The sequence below is a fragment of the Rhagoletis pomonella genome, unplaced genomic scaffold, assembly GCF_013731165.1.
Source record: "Rhagoletis pomonella isolate Grant_MI unplaced genomic scaffold, Rhpom_1.0 Rhpom_scaffold_00001, whole genome shotgun sequence".
Taxonomy (NCBI): domain Eukaryota; kingdom Metazoa; phylum Arthropoda; class Insecta; order Diptera; family Tephritidae; genus Rhagoletis; species Rhagoletis pomonella.
The window spans coordinates 98,666,399-98,671,715 of NW_023458555.1; positions in this window are offsets into that span (position 1 = coordinate 98,666,399).

Consider the following 5,317-nt stretch of genomic DNA (forward strand, 5'->3'; position numbering starts at 1 on the left):
AATCTAACATTTATAACATTAAAGTGCTAAAGTGTTACTAAATCCGCGTCGCGCTAAAAAAAAGCATTGTGGGCGCTAAGCGCCACCAGCGACGAAAAAAGACGCTAACACGTTCAGGAACAAACGGCCATGAATCCCAGAAAAGGAAAAAGGGGCCAAATCACACACATCAGCACCTCAGCACCAGCAGCCGAAACCATAGCAATCGAGCCTGATCTCAAAGAAGAGGGCCACAACGTCCAGCCAAAAGCGAGCCAAATACACAATTGCACTCCAGTACCGCCCACATCCACAGTCAAACTCACCCGATTATAAGCCATATTACCAGCACCGGCTTTCACTTCGATCATCAACACCAAAATGGCACTTTTGAAAAAAAGCCAAATTTAAATACATTTTTGTGAAATCCTTTGCGTGTACTTCTTTTTTTTCAACTAAAATTTTCTAATTTCGATAGTGTTTACAACTGGTTTATCTGACTTTGACATTGGGCTTTTGTTTTAATTTGTCTACTTTTAATGCTAATGGGAAGAACTAAAGAGAATGACACCTTTTTTGACACTTTTAATTTTCTATTTGGCACGTTTTAGCACTTTTTTATCCTCAATATGGCACTTCATAGCTATGTATGTTTGGCAGCCCTGTTGGCAAATTTGATCACTAGCTGACCTTCACCGAGCGCTCTTTGCTGGGTTCGGACGACAAAAATGGAAGTAAATATCAAGTATTCGTAGTAGATGTGCATTTCTTATCTTTATAAAAAACAATTCATTTCTCCTCGTATCCCTGTACAAATAAGGAGCTAAAGCGGCCTTATAAGGGTCGATATCTGTAGACTGGAAAATCGATAGTGGTTGAGATGTCATTTACACGGGTCGATTTTGGTTGAACGACAAAAATCTACTAGAAAATCGACCCGTGTAAAGGCGCCTTAATCCAGCGAGCAATTATCACTAAAGTTAAAATGCCTTGGTTAAAATTAATAAAAAAGTTATTTCATTCTTTCTTTACCGGGACAATTGTTACATCGGTGGGCAACGACGCAATTACAGAACTTTAGACAGAGCAATATTTTTCGATCGGGTTCAAATCGGGCGATTGTGAGGGCCTATTCACGAATTCAAGTGTATTTGCAAAGTTGTTGTACATCACCAATGTAACAATCGTGTCGATAAAAAGGTAAAATATAACTTTTAGTTTGCTATTAAAAACCCCACCTCCTTTCTATTTGAAGAGTAAATTTGTTGATGCAACAAAACGGAGCAGATTTTCAGTTGAGCGAAGTAGAGGACTAGGTTTCAAATTTTTTCGACAAAACGGAACAAATGTATTCCTATCGGAGCGAAGTCTGAACGATGGCTTATTGTGTATATGAGGAAAATGTATGCTCTTTGTTTGGTACACAAAGTCAGTATTACCGCAGCCGTACAGCGATGAACATGATGTCGGTGGGATATAAATAATTTTTTCGCAGTTTTTCATACCCTTCCTCCCGTAAACTGTTTTTCCCTTTCTCCAGCCCGCGCTCGCACTTTCGCTACTGCGCGTGCAAAAAAGTGCCCATGTCTGATCAACAGCAACAGCGCACTGAAGTACCAGCCACCTACACATTTGGTTTTCTTAAGGTTATTTATTAAGAATAATTTTTATTTGCACTTCTTTGTTTTTTTTTAACCGACTTCCAAAAAAGGAGGAGGTTATCAGTTCGTCGGAATATTTTTTTTTTTTTGTTTTTATGTATGTTACCGCATAACTTTGGACCACGTCAACCGATTTCGATAATTTGCATCGGAAAGGTAGTATCTCAGAGGTGGTTCCATACTAATCTGGTTAAGATCCGATCAGCGGATCATGAGATATATGAATATATATATATTTTTTTTTATATGAGAGTTGAAGTCGGTTTTTTTTTGCTAAAAATTACTTGTTTTAATATTAATTGCTACTTATTTCACCTTATTTCTGATACGGCATTTATTTTTGATTCTTGAATGTTAATTTTTTTTACTTCACCGCACCTTTAAACGTTGTTCATTTTCATTTGCTCTTTTTATTAGATTAATATTATTTCACCTTATTTTGCTTTACACCGTTTTAGGATTAGTTTTTGAGTTATAATTTTGCGTTATCATAATTATGTTATTCACTGCGTTCCGCTTTCACTTCAATTATTTGGAGTAAAAAGAATAATAACAGTTAACTTTGCTTTAGTAATATTGTTTTATCTTATAATTTTTAGTTTTGAGCTTTTTTATTGAATTCAATTGAATTTTTAATTTATGATTTAGGATTTTCTAGCTTCTTTTGTATTTTCTTGTGTCAGAATAAGTCTTTTGTTCACCCGCGCCGGTATCAGTTACATCGATACATGCTATTTCGAGTGCATTCGCGACATTTAATAAGATCAAACTGAAAGGGAGAGTGAAGCAGGTGGCATACGTACCCACCAACGTGGCCCACTACACCACCTGTTCCTTTGTTTTGCTCTACTTTACAGTGTATGCATGATTCAATAATACAAGGTTCGATAAACTGACAGTTGTCTCTCTCGCACCGCTCCCTTAGCAGTGGCTCCGTGTTGCTTCTTTGCAAATTTACATGGAAACAGTGTAACTTTGGTGTGAAATAGAAGTATAAGCTTTTGTGCAATATGTTTATTTGTATATACATATGAAGCATATTTAACTGATGAAAACATTAACTGTTTTTAAATTGGATGTTTACATCAATCTCATAATAGGCTTATTTTAATTTTGAGTCCTTTTGCAGTTTTTATACAGCTAAATAGCACATAAATAACGTAATTCACGTAGATATATCAATATTACGTTCAGCATGTTGCTTAAAATGCCAGATTTCCTGCAAATACTTTAGAATTTACTAAAGGAATCTCACTACTACTTGCCTACTTTGCGTACTTTTCTACTACCATTTTCGCACCAAGAGATTTCATTCTTCCCCTTTCTCCCTCCTTCGTAAATGCAACCTTTTGTAAGGGAGTGTCAAACCGCAGCTGTCAATAATTATCTAACCTTGTATTATTGAATCATGCAGTGCATGTACACATGTATGTTTGTTCTTTTCTCCACACTCCAGGTAGTCTGCATGCTGGCGCTAGCATCGTTGGACATACGTACATACACCTACTGGTAAGTGAGAAGTCACAATTCAGCTATTCATATAAACATACATGTACATTAGACTGCATCACTCCCCATACAAATAAAAATCGGTACTATTTTTCCATTGGAATTATAAAAATCTACTATATTCTAAGACGCCCACCAAAATATTTCGGAAAAATATTAAGACTTAAGTGAGCTGGACCGATTTGAAAATACCTCCAAAAATGGTTTTTTTATGAATAAAAATAGTTTCTTAAAGATTTCTTTTGAAAAAATCCCCTCAAATGACAAACCGGCTTAAGCTTAAAATATTTGCATAAAAATATTTAAAAAAAAAAATTAAAAAAAATTGTAACGGAATCGTAATGATGATGCTGATTTTAGCATTTTTCAAAGATTGGTATAAGAAAAACTTGAATAACTGAACTCTTCCGATTTAGACTTAAGAGGTGTCATTGGAAAGGTATTTTCTCACCGTTTTCATTTATTTGCTAATAAACTTATTCAAAGGATGGAAGAGGAAGGTAGGAGAAACGAACCTCATTCAAAGTTGAATTAAGATCTTTGTTATTCGAAAAAAAGATGGGACACGAATGGCGATTTTTTTGGCCAGAAATAAAAACGGTGTGAAAATACCTTTCTACTGAGATCCCATAAGTCTAAATCAGAACATTTTTGGTCCAGTTATTCAAGTTTTTCGTAAATCAATCTTTGAAAAAAGTAAAAAAACAGCATCAAAAATCTCATTCTTTCGATTCCATTGAAAAGATTTTAAAATATTTTTATGCAGATTTTTTAAGCTTATTCCAATTTGTCTTCTGAGGGGAATTTTTAAAAACTGTTCTTTAAGAAACTATTTTTATTCATAAAAAACTTCATTTTTGGAGGTATTTTCAAATCGGTCCAGCTCACTTAGGTCTTAGTATTTTTACGAAATATTTTGGTGGACGTCTTAAAATATAATAAATTTAGTAATCCCGGCGGAATAACCGCAACTGTTTTTGGTGATGCAGTCTAATGTACATACATATCGACATTAGGAAGGGTCGTTAACAAAAAAAAGAGAAGATTATTCTTTTGGAACGTGCGTTTGTGCGTATGTGCACACATATTACATATATGAACGGTGAATGTACTTACAAAAATACATTCGCTAAACATATATATAAATGCACATTTAGATACAAAAAAAAATAGGAAAGCTTGAAAAAAAAGAAAAGGCAAGAATAATAGGAGTAGGAAGGGCGGAATAATAGTATACAATAGAATACAAAAGAAGAATAGAGGTTCGCAAATACGGCAGTTGTAAAGCAGTAGCTACTAGAATTAAAGCACATATGGTAATTAGTTAAAAATAATAATAATAAAGATCTGAAATTGTATGTTGGTAGAAGACAGTTAGTATAAGAAATATATTATGTATTAGGATTGTTTTTTTGGTGCTTTTTAGAATAAATGTATCCATATAATAATGAAATTCCGTTGAGTAGAGTCTTATTATTTTCCATGGATTTCTTAAGTTTTTTTCAGGTTGGTGTGGGTGTTGCCATAGTGCGACGTAGAGGGGAAGTGGGTGTACAAATACGAAATGACTGATTGACTAGGGTGACTGACTGACGACTGACAGACTAGGTTAGGCAAAGGGAACTTCGCGCGCTGACGATGGAGCCACAGTGAAGTTCAAGGCTGAGGGGTTGGATGGCTCCACCTGACCCGGACAGGCCTTCTACTTTTTTTCATCTTTTCTTTTACATTGGCATGATAAATAAATATTTGTTTGTTGTAGCTGTAGGCAAAGGCTGTGGTAAACAACCCCCCCATTGGCCATCGAGCTAGCCTGGGCCAACAAGCATGCCAACCTGCCACTTACCTCTGCCCCAACAGCCAGCTACACAACACACTTAACAATTGTCACCACTTCCGTACCTTCCGAAAATTTTTTTGAAGGCTTCTCAAAATAACAAAAAAAACTCTTTATATCAATTAATACAATTCACTGTGGGTTATACATTTATCGAAGTTGCGATTGTTTCATTTTCTTGTTGTATATTTTTAATTAAAATAAACTGTTGAAATTTTCAATCGAAAATATCGATATTTTTATACGATACATCGATATCCATCGATGCTATATTTCGATGTATAGAATCGAAAAAAACATCGATGTATTTTTTTGACTTGCTACCCTACAT